At 46.9% G+C, this 17,564-nt stretch overlaps 1 non-coding gene across 1 annotated transcript; it reads left to right on the top strand.

The window, feature by feature from the left end:
* Positions 1–8,424: 8,424 nt before the first annotated feature.
* Positions 8,425–8,496, top strand: Trnag-ucc (transfer RNA glycine (anticodon UCC)). The gene has a single exon. It is a non-coding gene; the product is annotated as a tRNA-Gly (tRNA).
* Positions 8,497–17,564: the final 9,068 nt, after the last annotated feature.

Consider the following 17,564-nt stretch of genomic DNA (forward strand, 5'->3'; position numbering starts at 1 on the left):
TCAGTCCGTCGTGTTTTCGTTACGGGGTGCCAGAAACCTAACTGTGGTTTAATCAAATGAAGCTTATTATTTCTTTCCGCATCCCACAAGCGTTGCCAGTGGCTTCGCAGTTTCTTTCGCTGGAAAAGCTTTAAATCTGTTGCAGGAACAGTAGCTGTAGGGAGATGTAACGCCCGAGATGTAACTGATGTGGCCATTTGGTCTGCTCGAACATTACCCTCAATGCCTCTATGGCCTAGCACCCAGCATATAATCACATGCTGGTTAGATATATGCACTTTACACAGAATTGAATAGAGCGCATTAAGTACAGGGTTTCTTTGTTTACACAGTGACTTCAGTGCTTTCACAACACTTTGGGAGTCTGTAAATATGATAGTCTTTTGGAGTTTTGATTTTATTATATACTTCACAGCCTATAATAGTGCATAGGCATCAGCCGTAAAGATACTTGTCTCCGGGTGCAGTACACCAGATTCCGAAAAGGATGGACCGATGGCTGCATAAGATACCCCGGCATGTGACTTGGAAGCGTCTGTGTAAAACTCTGTACACGAGTAGTTAGATTGCAGTTCTAGGAAATGCATTTTAATGTGTGCCTCTGGCGCGTGTTTCGTGACTTCTATAAATGATGTATCGCAATCTATGAGTTTCCACTGCCACGGTGGTAACAGTTTCGCTGGAGTCGTAGGACAATGTTCAACAACTGGAACACCCATTTCCTCACTAAGGTTTCTTACGCACAATGAGAACGGCTTTCTCACTGATGGCTGTTTATGGAAGAGTGTGACAGCGGTCACATCGTTTATTGTTGAATAAGAAGGATGTCCAATATTTGCGTGTACTTTCAGAAAATATGTAAAACTGCTGTATGACCGCTGCAGATGAAGTGACTACTGATTCGACTCTACGTAAAGGCTCTGGATTGGACTTGTCCTGAAAGCACCGGTCGCGAGACGGATACCCAAGTGGTGAACGGGGTCTAGTATTTTTAATGCACTTGGCGTTGCAGAATTATAAATTATAGACCCGTAATCAAGGCGTGACTTTTATACAAGTTACGCAAACACTTTCGATCACTACCTCAAGTCGTACTCGACAGAAGCTTTAAAAGGTTCATTGCCTTCCGGCATTTTGCCCTCAGATGCGGAATAAATGTGAGTTTAGGATCTAAAATGATTCCTAAAGTGATCTTCATATTATCACCGTTTCGCGCTACAGTATAGAGTGGCAGTCGTCGACGGTCCTTCGAAAGATGTTTTATTATAGGGTGAACTCATGCCCGATAGAGAAACTGGCGTGGCTGTGTTGCGGGCCGCCACCGTCGACGATCGGCGCAGTAATGCCCCTTGCCGATTTCGAGGCGAGTATTTAAACCCTTACACGCACAATCAAGAGCCGTCGACATGCCACATATTGCTCCATGATGGCCAGCAAGCGGAAAAAGATAAGGAGTGCGCGGGCCCAGCAAAGACACAAAATACGATAACAACTTTCTTGTTGGGGGGAGGGGAGGGGCAACACGCGTTACGCGGCAATATAAAGTCCAAGTGTGAGTAAATCTCGCCCCAGCGGGCATGCGAGAGTCAGCCGAGAAGGATGTTGGTTCGATGCGTGCTGGAGGAAATCGCGCGTCTGGCTGCCGCGCGGCTGAGCGCATGCGCGGCCCACACGCCGTATCTTGGAAGTAATCTGCTGCGATTGTAAAGTTTAAGGGTGAACCGTGTTGGCTGGTGGCTTAATGGGCGTTGTCTTGCCGCTCGCCGAGTTTTGGAGGTAGCGTAATCTTTCGTTTCGGAGAGGCGTTGAAGCGAGAGGCAGCACGAAGCGCTCGCTCCCCGCTGCCGGCGCTCTTATAGTCACGCCGCGTTGTGTCAGCGAGTGTTCTTGGTCATCGAGTAATATCTGCCTATGTTTGCGTGTGTGGGCGCGTGACATCATGGTAATTAATTTAATTAGTAGTGGACAAGCCCAATTTATACGGCCGATAATACCTTACTTCATGTCTTGGTTACCACTCCTAGTTGCCAATACCTAACAGTTGATATCGCACTTCGTGCCTTCGTTCGCCAATCAACCTGGGTGGAGCCACCGGATTGATTGGCGGGGCCTCCGGCCCCGCTTTAATTCTTTCTTCTCAGGACCGCAATAAAGTTCGTACTCACTCACTCGCCTAATACTTTGCTGGGGTTATCAATGCTTCGCCTTTCGGGCGAAAGTACGGCTTTTACAGAGGAGCTGTTAGAACCTCACTATAATGGTCATTCCATCGTGCGCAGCTTCGCCTAGCTGGGGGAGAGAGAGCTGAGAGAGAGTGAAAGCAGGCTATAAATATTGCATCGCGCATCATAACGGATGCGAGGTGGAGAGGAGGAGTGAGGCAGGTGGTAGTGGGGCGCGTAGAGCTGTTGCCGACGCCGACCGCGTGTCCCCGCGTTCGCGCCGAACGCGCCCGGGGCCCGTGACTGCAGCCGATGCCTCTGGCGGCGGCTCGGCAGGTTTCTACCTCAGAACTGGGGCGGTATTCTGTAAGAGTCTACCTACTGGACTGTCCATTTCGGCTGTCGCTGATTGGCTGCTGCTTGATGTGCAGGAAGGTGCCAGCCAGTCTCCTTCCTGCACGTCAAGCAGCAGCCAGTCAGCGACAGCCGAAATGGACAGTCCACTAGGTAGACTCTTACAAAATACCGCCCCTAGACACTCGTCGCTTCCGAAAGACTGAAGCGAGAGCTAGGGAAGCTGAAACTAAGCGTCGCAGAAGAAAATGTCCCGAGTTTAGATTGACCGAAACCGAGAGTTCGCGTAAGCGCAGAAATGAAGATCCGGAGGCTCATGAACGTGGCCGGTTGAATTCATCGCGATACTACGCAGAACATCGCGAAGAAATCCTGAGCGCCAGGAAACAGAGGAGACTGGAATATTCTGGGTTGCGGGTGCTCAGGATCTTTCGCAACATGCAACGACTTGAGACTAACGGTGCGCTCGCTTCGCCGGTCCTCTTTCTCGCAGTGCAAAATATATATATATATATATATATATATATATATATATATATATATATATATATATGCGTGGCTCTGCTGTCGCAAATACCAGAGACCCGCGGAGATGGGGAAGCCCCGCAAAAGTTACACTAAGTGTGTGGTTTGCCACTATTTTATTAGGCTTTCCCCAGCTCCGCTGGTCTCTGGTGTTTGCGATAGCAGAGCCACGCATAATTTTTTTCTGAATAAATAAAGGTCCTGGCATTCGAAACCATAACGGAGAGGCTGGGCTCGTTCACGCGAATCTGAACGAACCACTTCCGTTTCTCATGGCTTTCGGTGAAATGTTGCAGGGAGCTTCCAGGTGGATCAGCAGGTGGCAATGTACAATTTGACATATGTGAAGGTTACGTAATTGTCATCACCGGGTGAACCACGTGAACCAGTGCTCAAGAGTGTAAGCGACAACTTCAGTGACCTTACGGCAAAATTTAGCGAGTTTTAGCGATTCCTTTGTCTCGGTTTATGTATACAGCGCCCCTGTGTATGTTCCCAAAAGGAGCACATATGTCTGCCTTTTTGTTACAACGCTGTGCGGTAAAGCCACTCATCGCGCGGGCACATAAGGCGAACTTGGAAAAGCGTCTAGATGTTTCTGGCCGCCATTGTAATGTATATTATTGCGAAGCATTTTTTGCCTACATTAGGTACGTTGACTCTGTCTGTCCGTCTGTATGTTTTCTTACGCCGTCGTGGTACCGTAGTGGTCGTTTAACTGGATTCGATCGTGATATGCATGACGTGACTTGACTGCATGAAATGACACTGTATTCATGACATCAGTGTGATGTATGTCATGATCTAGTCTACGCCGTCGTGATGCCATCGTGGTCCTTTATTTAACTGTATCATATGAGCTGGATATGTATGACGATCTACATGCATGACATGAATCGCATGCATAGCATCACATGACACGAATGACATGCATTCATGACATGTTATGACGTGCATGCATGACATGACGCATGACCTAACATGTAGATTATGACATGCATGTCATGATATGTCTTGGATGAACTACGGCATGAATTACATGAAATGTCTTTTTATCAAGAGTTTGTTACACCGTATCGTGGTCATGCATTGCTAGCTTTGGCCACTAAGTATGTGCATGTCATGACATATCATTAATGTTATACCACGCATGCATGTCTTACATGTCATTCATATTCACGTAGTTACATTCCGTGTCATTCATGTCGTGTGATACCATGTGTGCTTGTCATTCGTATCTTTTACGTCATGTCACGGGATCTCATTCATCATGCATGCACGTCACTCTTGTCATTCATCACATGCCATTTCATGCATGTCATGTTATGTATGCCGTGACGTGGAATTCGTTTCATGACATAAATTACGGCATGTATGACATGTAATATATAAATGCGTGTATGTCATATATGTCATGTCTGCATTTCATGTTATGTCTGCACTCTCACTCTTGTCATCTCAGCGTCTAATGTGATGCCATTACATTTCATGTCATTCATGCCAAGAGATTTCTTGCGTGCGTGTCACTCATGCCACATCATGCTACAGTCGAACCCGAATATATCGAATCTGAAGAAGATCACAAGAAAGTTCGATATATAGGTAATTCGATATATAAAATAAAAATCTTATAGAGAAATTTTCCAGGGGATTTTACAGCTGTTTCATACACACAATAATTTGTTATATGTGGGCTCGATATATCCTGGTTCGACTGTATTCATTACATAAGATGTCATTCATGTAACGTCACGCGTGTTACGGAAGCCGCTTAAGGCAGTGAAAAGTCGGCGTCGTGTCCGTGAAGTTGGCTTCTCCGCAGCGCGGTGGTACATTTGAAATTGTTTTAGGCCACGTGGTGGCACTCGGCGAGTAGCGCCGCTAGGGTGGATGGATGGATGAGGCTGAACCCTTTAAACCGGGCGGTGGCATACGCCACCTAGCCATGACTATTAACATATTTTGTACTTTGTGGTGGGTGAAATTTCACCCCTGCCTTGATTTTATCCACCAATCAGATAACCACTGTTTGGTTATTTCTACCCGCTTAAAGTCTATTTTGCCTTCACTGTCCCTAAACCCCAATGCTTTGAAAAAATCAGCCCCGTTGCCTTGCACTGTAGGGTTAAGCCCTTTACAGAAAAGTATGAGGTGTTCAGCCGTTTCCTCTTCTTCTCCACACGCACAGCACAACGTGTCTATACCTTGGTACTTGACTCGGTACATCTTAGTCCGCAAGACTCCCGTCCTGGCTTCAAACAACAAAGAGCTTCCCCTAGAATTATCGTAGATATTTTCTTTGGCAATTTCTTGCTTGAAAGTTCGGTATGTTCCCAGTGCTGATTTCGTCTGCATCCCTGTTTTCCACAGACCCCTCTCTGTTTCCTTAACCTTTTTCTTAACCGCTGTTTCCTGGTTTGCACCCCTCCTGCAGTCCAAATATTTGATTGACAGTTTTCTGGTCAGCTTCCTCCATTTTGTATCAACATTCCTCATGTACAAATAACTGAAAACTCTCCTTGCCCACCGCTTTTCTGCCATTTCTCTCAATCGCTCCTCAAATTCTATCTTGCTGCTGGCTTCCCTGCCCTCGAATGACGTCCATCCCATGTCACCCTGTACCCCCTGATTTGGTGTATTTCCGTGTGCTCCCAGAGCCAGTCTACCTACCCCTCGCTGCTTAACTTCCAACCTTGCTCGAACCTCTGATCTCATGCACAGGACCGCATTGCCGAAAGTCAAACTAGGGACCATCACCCCTTTCCAAATCCCTCTCACCACTTCGTACCTATTGTAATTCCACAGTGCCCTATTTTTCATCACAGCTGCATTTCTGCTACCTTTAGCCGTCACATATTTTTCATGTTCCGTTAGGTACTCAGCCCCATTGTTTATCCACATTCCAAGATATTTGTACTTATCCACCACCTCCAGCGTAACCTCCTGTATCCTATGCTCGCTGCCCTGATTATCATTAAAAGTCATGACTGCCGATTTTTCTTTACTAAACTTCAAACCTAAGCTATCTCCCTCTTTACCACAGATGTCCATTAATCTCTGCAAGTCTTCCTTGCTGTCAGCCATAAGTACAATGCCATCCGCATACATCAGTCCTGGTAATGACTGTTTAATCCATTCTCCTTGCTTGAAATAGGAAAGGTTGAAGCCAAGTCCGCTCCTCTCTAATTTTTTCTCTAATCCTTGTAAATACAGCATGAACAACAGAGGTGACAGAGGGCACCCCTGCCTAAGCCCCTGCTGTATCTCTATAGGCCCAGATACCTTGTTTTCCCATTTTATAAGCACCTTGTTACTTTTATAGATATCTTTTAAAAGATTTCTTACTCCATCTTCCACCTCTAGAGTGCCCAGTATGTCCCACAAATCCTTTTGGATTACACTGTCATAGGCTCCCTTGATATCCAGAAAGGCAAGCCATAGGGGCCTGTGTTCCTTTTCTGCTATTTCAATACACTGTGTCAATGAGAACAGATTATCTTCTAACCTTCTTTGTTTTCGGAACCCATTTTGTAGTTCCCCCAGCACCTCCTCGCTCTCCACCCATGCCTGCAGTCTGTCCTTTATAATCTGCATCACCACCCTGTAAACCACTGACGTCACTGTTATGGGACGGTAGTTGTTTATGTAGGCTTTGTCCCCCCTTTTCCCTTATATATCATGCTCAGTCTCCAACCGTCGGGGGCTTTACCGTCCATTATCATTTTTCTCACTGCCTCTCTTAATGCTTTCTTAGATTTTGGGCCCAATGTCTTTATCAACATAATTGGGATGCCATCAGGACCTGTCGACGTGCTACTAGGAACCCTCTTCTCTGCCCTTTCCCACTCGCTTTGTGCCAGTGGAGCCACTGCACTGACTAGTCCATCCTCACCTGATTGAGCACATGCTATGTTTCGTTCTTTAAATTTTTCTGTCATCATTGTTCTTATATGTTCCATTGCCTCATCTCCCTCTAGTCGAACACCTTGAGCTGTAACTATAAACCTCTGCTCTAGGCTAGTCTTATTACTCAAGGAGTTGAGATGTTTCCAAAATTTCTTCGCTGCTTTTCTATCCTTTTTGTTTACTTCTGACAACCATTGGCTCCCCTTTCTTCTGATCTTCTCATTGCGTGCGCCCCCCTCGCCGCCGTGGAGGGTGGAGACAACCGCGTCGTCTGCTACGGCGTCCGCCATTACGATGCCCTCTCCGCAGGCAGGATGGCAGCAAGCGGTACTTTGCGCAGCTGCACGTAGAGTTCGTTAACGTGTGGTACTTTAACGATATGACGAGAACATAAAGTTTTCGCATCGGCAGCGTGAAGGTCTCCGATTTACGTTCTGTAATCTTTATTTTTAGAGCGGAATTTGCAGCGCACGCATCGAGGAACCCTAAGCGCCGCGAGCGGCGAACGGAAAGTGTAGCAGCAACTCTGTTCCCTTGGGAGCATGTACGGGGACATTTGGTTTAGCGACACACTGAAAAATTTTGGCAATATTGCTTGTAACAATGAAAGTACACAACAATATAAGAATCACGCGGACCGGTAAATGATATGCGCAGTAGCGCAGCCAGGATCTCTGCCGGGGGGGGGGGGGGGGGGGGTGACAGCACTATTTTCAATGTCTTCACGGGAAATTGTAAAAAAAAAATTCGCTTTTTGCGAGTGTGCAGATGATTGCGCGTCGTACATCTTAGTTGCAGTACTCAAATGCGCAAGGAAAGAAAAGGGGTTAAACAAAAGGGGGGGTTAGGTCGGCCTCAGGGGGGGGGGGGGGGGGGGGGGGTGATACAGCACCCCCCCCCCCCCCCGTCGATGCGCCACTGGATATGCGTGGTACTCAGGATTACGATTCTGTATTAGAGCGAGGACTACGAATTTAGCACCGGCGCACAGCGGCGCAATTGCCATCTCGGAAACCATGATTAGAGCATGGCCTCTGAGATTCGACGCTATGCTTGGTTTAATCTTCGAGGCTATGTCTACATTCTAGTGCTGCAGTCAAAGTCTGCCATGCAGCAACCCCGCTCGATCTGCTACACGCATCCCGTTGTCAGCTGCATAGACTATAGTGAACTACAATACTTTTTGTAGTTCACTATAGTATAGACCAAGGAGGTTCTTAACATAAAATCTCCTTGGTATCGACAACCCAAACAAAACCAAGTGTTCAGAGTTCAGTTAAATAATACGTCTACCTAACTCGCTAAAACAGATTCTAGACCCCCCCCCCCCCCCTCACACACACACACCTATCCCGTCGCTTTGTACTCGCTACAGCAATATAACAAGGCGACTAGAAATCGAGAAACATGTGACGATATGGATACTGGAGCCGGTCGACACGAAAGCAGCGATACGTAAGTCAGCATTGGAACGCCTGCGTCGGTGGTATAGTGGTTAGCATAGCTGCCTTCCAAGCAGTTGACCCGGGTTCGATTCCCGGCCGACGCAACTTTTCTTTTTATTTTTATTTATTTATTTATCTAAACGTATGCGGAGCCATATATAGGAAATTATACTTGCGCCATGGCAGCAATAAACATGAGGTCTCAGAAACATCTGGTCTAAGGTTATTGCGGTCGCCTATGCCGATGGAAAAGTGTGCGTGCGTGCGTGCGTGCGTGCGTGCGTGCGTGCGTGCGTGCGTGTGTGTGTGTGTGTGTGTGTGTGTGTGTGTGTGTGTGTGTGTGTGTGTGTGTGTGTGTGTGTGTGTGTGTGTGTGTGTGTGTGTGTGTGTGAGAGAGAGAGAGAGATAGAGGCATAGAGAGTGAGAGAAAGAGGAATTTAGAAAGGCCTGCAAGAAGGCATGTCCCGGAGAAAATCGGCAGCAGAATATGTAATAACAGTCGATTTAATCCAAGATGGAGAATATATTATGCTTGAACATCTTGCCGCCCATTATACGCAATGCCTCACGACCTCAGGTATACCAGAGAGCTGGAAGAATGCCAACATTGTACTAATCCATAAGAAAAATAAGTTAAAGAATTCAAGAATTGTAGGCCCATTGGCTTGCTTTCAGTATTATATTAAATATTCACCAAGATAATTTCTAATAAAATCAGGGCAACACTTGACTCCAGCCAACTAAGAGAATATGTATGCCGGCTTCAGGGAAGGATTATTCTACAATGTATCACGTAGATGTCATCAATGATGTAATTGAGAAATTTAGATACCTGTGGAGTACACTCAACCTGGCTTTCATAGATTATGAAAAGGCACTTGATTCAGTAGAGATGCCAGCTGTCATGGAGGCAGTGCATAATCAAACAGTACAGGATGCATACATGAATATATTGGCAAATATTTACAAAGATTCCACAGCTACCTTGGTTCTCTACAAGAAAACTGGAAAGTTACCTATCAAGAAAGGGGTCAGGCAAGTAGACGCAATCTCTCCAATGCTATTCACTGCATGCTTAGAAAAGTATTCATGCAGAAGATTGGGAAGGCTTAGGATGTGAGGATCAACGACGAATATCTCAGCAACCTTCGGTTTACAGATGTTGTCCTGTTCTGCAACACCGGGGATCAATTGCAACACATGACTGAGCACCTTAACCGAGAAAGTGTAAGAGTAGGATTGAAGATTAATAGGCAGAAGACAATCATAAGGTTCATTAGCCTGGCAAGGAAACAAGAATTCATGATCGCCAGTCTGTGCGGGAGTACACTTATCTATAGGTCAACAATGTATACTCACCGGGGATCCTGATGATGAGAAGAAAATTCACAGAATAAAACTGGATTGGAGTGCGTACGGCAGGCATTACGAAATTCTGAACAGTTTTGTTTTCAACGACATGTAGTGGTAAGCTCCCAGTCAATCATTGCATCCTACCGGCGTTAACAACATATGGAGCAGTAGCTGGGAGGTTAACAAGAGAGAGATAATTTACTTGAAGGAAAGCAGAGAGGTTGGCCTGATCTAGCGTGCTACTCTGCAAAAGGGGAGGGGGGAACGGGGACGTAAAGGCTGGATGATGGGTGATGATGACATAAAAGAAGGATGTACAACGATAAGGGCAAGTTCAGCATCCTCGTGGCTATCAACAGAGTCCAAAAAGGTCAATCAAAAGTGTCATCCATCTTCCAGAACATGGATGGAGTCACGAATACAATTGAATGTTCAGAAAAACGCGCAACGAAAGAGCTTGTGTGTGGGATTCTCCTAAGCAGCTTATAAACAAGTTAAGGACCGCGCAAAGAGCGATAGGACCAAAAATGCTAAGCGTAACGTTAAGAGACTGGAAGAGAGCGGTGTGGATCACAGAGCAAACGGGGATCGCCAATAAGTTGGGATTAGCTAGCGCGAGACAGGGGTCATTGGAGATCCCTGGGAGAGACCTTCGTCCTGCAGTGGACATAAAAATAAGCTGATGATATATATATATATATATATATATATATATATATATATATATCATCATCATCATCAGCCTATATTTATGTCCACTGCAGGACGAAGGCCTCTCCCTGCGATCTCCAATTACCCCTGTCTTGCGCTAGCGTATTCCAACTTGCGCCTGCGAATTTCCTAACCTCATCATCCCACCTGACTTTCTGCCGTCCTCGACTGCGCTTCCCTTCTCTTGGTATCCATTCTGTAACCCTAATGGTCCACCGGTTATCCATCCTACGCATTACATGGCCTGCCCAGCTCCATTTCTTCCGCTTAATGTCAACTAGAATATCGTCTACCCCCGTTTGTTCTCTGATCCACACCGCTCTCTTCCTGTCTCTTAACGTTACTCCTAAGATTTTTCGTTCCATTGCTCTTTGTGCGGTCCTTAACTTGTTCTCGAGCTTCTTTGTTAACCTCCAAGTTTCTGCCCCGTATGTTAGCACCGGTAGAATGCAATGATTGTACACTTTTCTTTTCAACGACAGTGGTAAGCTCCCAGTCAGGATTTGGCAATGCCTGCCGTATGCACTCCAACCTAATTTTATTCTTCTGTAAATTTCTTTCTCATGATCAGGGTCCCCTGTGAGTAATTGACCTAGATAAACATATTCCTTTACAGATTCTAGAGGCTGACTGGCGATCCTGAATTCTTGTTCGCTTGCCAGGCTATTGAACATTATCTTTGTCTTCTGCATATTCATCTTCAACCCAATTCTTGCACTTTCTCGATGAAGGTCCTCAATCATTTGTTGTAATTCCTCTCCATTGTTGCTCAATAGGACAATGTCATCTGCAAACCGAAGGTTGTTGAGATATTCGCCATCGATCCTCACTCCTAATTCTTCCCAGTCTAAGAGCTTGAATACTTCTTCTAAGCATGCAGTGAATAGCATTGGAGAGATTGTGTCTCCTTGCCTGACCCCTTTCTTGATAGGTATCTTTCTACTTTTCTTGTGGAGAACCAAGGTAGCTGTGGAATCCTTGTAGATATTTGCCAAGATATTCACGTATGCCTCCTCCACTCCTTGATTACGCAATATATATATATATATATATATATATATATATATATATATATATATATATCCGATTGCTGTAGTGCTGTGCGCCTTGCCTTGTACATATATACATGTCCATTGTATATATGTACCATGCTGTGCCAATTGAATATTGGCACAGCATCTCGTCGCGCTCAATCAGGTGCCTCAACAACGGTTGCCTCAACAGCTACGCCATGTTCTACGGAACTGGCATCACCTGTGTTAGGCTCACAAAGATTAGCCTCTCTTTCTACCATCGGTAGAACCGTGCTTGCGACTTCTGCGCACTTTCCGTGCGCGACTGCTACGGGCGCCTGACATTTCTGCTGCTCCTCCTGTACTTCTAGGTGTTCGTTGCTAGCCCTGCTCTCGTTGCCACTTTGAATAAGCTGAATCCTTAATTGTAACAACCGTATTTCGCGCTCTCCAGCTTCCTACGCCGCCACTCACTCTTTCTCCTTTTCCTCTCACTCTCTCTCTCCTTCTCCTCTTGCTCCCTCTCCTTTTTCTCTCGTGCCAACGCCCACTCTCGCTCTTTCTCCTTTCCTCTCGGGCCAGCCGCTGCTGTTCCGCAACCGATGTCTTCAGTTCGGCGCCCTCTATAGGCCTAACAGTTTCGCTAGTTTTACCCAATTCTCGAACTCCATTCCCTCCAAAATGCCCCTACACCACCAAAAACCATGCATGCACGTGCGTTCGACACTGCACAAGAATGTGCCAGTAGCACTAATCGATCATTCTCCACCATTATCGTTTTCCGTTCACCGTGCTGCTTTTGTACAGAACGTCCTGTTCGCGGACGCCAGTTTATGTCACGGCTGTTACCTGTTCGTCGTCGGCGCGAAGTCGATCGACGGGGTATACATGCCGGCTGGTCGTTCCGTACTCAAGCGAACACAAGTGAAAGAGTCAGAGTCGGGAGTAAACAAAAAAACAAGGTATTTATCGACTGATAACGATGCACAAATAACAAAAAATAATAAAAAAATGACACAAGAAAACTACCATCGGAACTTAATATAGCACAATGGTGACGACAAATAAATACGACGAGCAATTTAACAGTAGATATAAAAATGAAACAGTGCGAGGATCAAATACACAAGAATACACTTAACAGTAATTGACTAAAACAAAGTTCAAAAGAAAACAAACGATGTCATACGCTGGCCGGGCAGCAGCAGCAAGTCCATAAACCGTGAAGTCGGCGCGCATAGCTTTCCCGAGGAATGCTGGCGGGCCGATCTTGTCGAGGTGGATGCGATTGCTGGGCTGGGTTTCCCGGGAGTCTAGATCTGACGACTTTCCTCAAGCAGGTTGAGCTAACTTGAGGCGAACTACCGTGAGCTTCGTTGCAGACGCTGCTTTGACGTCTCGTACGTCAACTATAGTTACGTGGAGTTCCGACGCGGCTAGGTGGCCCAGGCGATACTCGACGGCACTAGCTCTTGACTGCTTCTCAGCAGATTACAGGCTCAGCTTCTAGACTGATTAGCAGGGCCAAAAACCTGCGCTTAAATAGCCTCTCCTTTCCCTAGTTCCATATGTCGGGTAACTGCAGGTATGCAGAGTTCACCTAATTATTTTATGACTCCTCCCAGAGACGTCCTCCTTTCCCTTCTCCTGACCCCCTTCCGTCGCAGGAACTTGGCCCCTCGACAGCCTCGGAGGACGAAGAAGCACCCCAGGAGCCGCACAGGTGTCCTGACTGCGGCGTGGCCACGCGACCATCCGCAGCCCATTTGTTTTGGGAGTGTCAGCGCTACGCTAAGCAGCGGGACCACCACCTGAGGGCGGTGCAAGTGTCGTCCTACGAGGAGTGGATTAGGCCGGCAACTGGATTGGCGGATTCCGACAGGGCCATTCTGGACTCGCTCTTGGGTTTCGCCAAGGACACGCAGCTTCTAGGACGGCTCTAATTTCTCCTTCCCTCTCCCCTTCCTGTTCCACATAATAGGCCTTCGAGCCATCCTCCAATAAATACATTTTCATCATCATCATCATCATGACTCCTCCCAAAAATCTTGGCCGCGCCCCTTTCAACAGGGGCGAGAGAACTAAATAAAAAGTAGCGACACTCTCCTCCTCCGCCTTCTCTCCTCCTCGTTTCTCCTCTCTTTCGCGCTCCTTTTTCGACCGTTGCGCCGCCTACACCGCTTGAAACACGTGCACTTGTTTATCTTTCGCCGCTGATCAGATTCGACGATCGCCGACTGTTCGCCGCTATCGTTGTGCTTCTCGCCAGTCGGTAGACACTTCTCGGGCGAAAATGGCCATGGAGCGTGATCGTAAACAAACGCAGCCAGTGCCCGGGGGCTCGACGGTCCACGTGATGCCATTAGGCCAATACCGACGCGGCGTCGGCCTCGGACAGGGTGTGCGAGGAGGCGGCGGCATTCTTCAAAGCGTGACGCAACTTTTTTATATAGGGGCTTTAGAGAGAACGGTAGATCCCCCCCTCGCTGTCCGAGGTCGCGCCCCCGCACTGCACCACATGGACGCACACGCGCACACTTGGGCCCGTTAATCGGCGTGTCGCTATCTCGAAACTATATGCCGCACCGTAGGACCACGACGTTTTTGACGCCCGTTAATCGGCGTGTCGCTATCTCGAAACTATATGCCGCATCGTGGGACCGCGACGTTCTTGACGCCCGTTAATCGGCGTGTCGATGACTCGAAACTATGCCGCTCCGTGACACCTTCGCATTAGGCTTTATGTCAGGTACGTCAAACCGATTTCAAGTTGCAAAAATGTCCGCCGTCCTTGTGAGCTCATTAATTGACTTGCCCCAGCAGACTTCCATGGAATATCAGTCGCTTTTATGGTGGCTGGCTAGAGCATAAAATAAACGTACTCAGAGTCTGCTTGTCGAAAAGTACCTGGGAGTCCCTCGCGCACTACGGGACAAACACCATGTTCAACACAGACTCCTTCAATAGCTGTGCTGTTCTCGCAGTTTGTTTTGAGGATTAGTATAAGTTCATGACTATGACAGCTAGGCTCGGACATTTAGCACGTGATCGCATTGTACTCATCGACTTTTGAGCTTCGTCAATGAGCTGCAGGACTTCGTCGTGAACATTCTTGACATGTTTCAAGTTATACGCAAATTAGAGAGCCTTCTTTAGCAAAGTTTGCACAGAAACGTTCTTTCCTTGGCAGGGCATTCAGGCCAAAACGAAAGCATTGAAACATTGCTGTCAGTATCCGGCCGAGGCATTGGATGTGCTCAGTATCCGTTGGGGGCTAATGGTACGTCCTAGATGTGTCGGTGAAGTCGAGAAGCATCAGACGCGGACAAGAACAAGGCACACACGAAACAGCGAAACTAGAGTAAACGTTAAACTCTTCAAGAGCCCGCCATAATTGTTATCATCGTACCGCCCTTGATAAAAGCACAGTGATGTTCCGTACCTTACAGAATAATTCCCATTCCTATGCACAAAAATTCTCTATTTGCGACAATTTCCCCTGCGCGTTATTCTTTAAAAAATCCTGTAAATTTCCCTGCCCATACACACAGATAGGTTGCAAGGTTCTGACTGGTGTTGCAGAAGTCGTGGGGCGCGGTGTGTCACAAGTTGGCGGCTGGGCGTGAATATATTTTTAATCGTTTTTAGAGCGCAGCTCTTACCCTCTAAAAACAGTTGCACCCTTTGGGGTGTATTTTTGCCACAGAACAATAATCGTCATCTGACTTGCGTGGCTTTCCTTTATTTAACGCTGTGCACCCGGTACTTCTCGGTCACGAACGACAAGAGCGTTATCAGCGTGACACAGCGTTCTCGACAGGAAAGTAGCAAGTGCAGAGTTTTCAAGATAGGAAACGCAAGCAAGACAGATGACGATTATTGTTGTGTGGCAAAAATACACCCCAAAGGGTGCAACTGTTTTTAGAGTGTAGGCGCCCGTTGCTGCGTTGAGCGTCGGCGTAACCGAGCGAACGAACAGATCGAAGAATGAAAGAGCGAACGTGGAGCGCAGCGAGCTATGAAAGACAGTGATAGCGAAGGGAGCGCGCCGAGGAAAACGGAGGAGGGTATGGCGAAAGCTTGAGAAGAAAAGCGTAGTGCCGCGCAGAACGGGCGACGACCGCTATGAGATGGCGCCAGAGTAGCGCGCCGTCGTCTGTTCACCGATGACATGCGGTGAGCGCATCCAACGATACCATATACGGAAACAAAGCGCTGCATGAGCGGAGGTCTGTCTGCGGCGGCTGCTGCGAATCGCACCCACGCATCACCCACGCGCTGCCTCTCGCGATCTCCTAATTAGCGAGGCAGTCGCGCCACACTTCGCTCCGTTTGCTACGTGCCGCACGAGACAGATTGTCCGCGTCAGCGAATATATCGTGAAACGAAAACACATATAGAGCTGCGCCAAAATTTGGCATTAGGGAGTATCGTAATCGTCGGTAAATTTCTTTTTTTTTTTTTTTGCTAGTTATAACAGCATGCCATTATTTGGGGCCCCTATTCTAAAACTCTAGTGGCGCCTGTCCAACGCGGCATCAATTCTGGAACTGGAATGGTCCGTGGGTTGGAGCTTGCCGAAACACAATCCACGGGCCAGTATGGGTTCCAGCTTTGATGTCCCCGTTGGCCGCTTGAGTGCCCCAAAGATCCTCCACTGCCTCCTTTATTATTCAATCTATCGCGCGCGACAGAACATGTGCCCCTTGACTTCACCAGCAGCAGTCAGAACTTTGCCCACATGGGTTATGTGTATATATATGTTCAGAAACATTACACAGTTTATTCAACTTGTCGATTGAACAGTAACATGATAATTCAATTTCTAATATGGTACTGACATATTTTCCGCGTATACAGAGCTTTTCCGCGATTCTGAGTAGGTCAACTTATCGAATGTTGACGCAGCAAACATCAGTTCACGTTTTGTATCCAACAGCAGACCAGGTTTTCAACAACAAAGGCTATTAAATCTTCAAGCTGACCGACTCTCCGAGTGTGGCTCGGGCACACGAAGAGGCTGTGCTGTAGGTTGTCAAAGTGATGGCTTGCTCAAACGCCGCGACACGACAGCGCGACAGGGTGTGCCTGTCGCGTCGCTTGTCGCTGTCGCTTGAATATCGCGTGCATGCGGTTGGGCCGTTCTAGTGTTTACTTCATCAATCTTAAAATTCCCTGCCGCAAAGATTCCCTTCTTTTCTGGACTGAAAATTCCCCGAAAACAGGGAAAATTTCCTGCATGAACTGTTAAACACACACGCCCTAAAAATATTTTTTCACCCTGTAGAACAATGGTGTATTTAAAATTTGTTTTGCAGTTTCACATTACAAATGTTGTTATCATAGAGGGAGGGAAAAAAATTTGTTCCCTCTTCCGTAAATAAAAACATTCATCATCATCAAATTTGCAAGTAGAGCAAATAAGTAAGCGATCCAAGTCGAGCCAAGTTTCGCATTTTTCTGCGCTGCGGCGCGGTTCGTGTTGTTCGTGTTGTTAACCAGAAATTTTGAAAGGCTCGGAGCTACTTTATTTCTAAGGTTTTGACTAGGAACTTCCTTGCTTACTGAAGGTATGTGCCACTTCCCATAATACTGTTCATAAGAGAAGCCATTGCAATGGCGAAGCACATACTGATTTAGAATTGTCGTTTGGGCTCACTTCTAACGTTCTGCCCTCAGGACAGCTAGTGTTTTGAGACGCTGTGTTCATGTAACCGTTGTCCCCCCCTTACCCAATGCCTCCCTGAAGGCCTGTAAGGTAGTAATAAATAAATAAATATATTGTTATAGTTTGTCTTGGAGATTGCTCTGGCTACTAGGTTCAGGGCACATACCCTACAACAAGCTAGCCGATATGGTTGATAAGCAGCAGTGAGTTGTTTTGGTTGCAGTTCTGCCCAGGTTGCATCCGCATGTTGCACTGCTAGAGAAAATAAACACGGACAAGAGAAGATTGAGCGGTAACTCAAACGCATCGTCCGGGGCTAAGATGGTCCCTTGGTAGCCATGTCTTTGCTTAAATAACGCAATGTTCTGCCAGTTCCATGAACATTGTTTGTCATTTCTAGTGCTATTTGCTGCCTTTCCTTAATGAA

This window comes from Dermacentor silvarum, chromosome 11, assembly GCF_013339745.2.
Source record: "Dermacentor silvarum isolate Dsil-2018 chromosome 11, BIME_Dsil_1.4, whole genome shotgun sequence".
NCBI lineage: Eukaryota > Metazoa > Arthropoda > Arachnida > Ixodida > Ixodidae > Dermacentor > Dermacentor silvarum.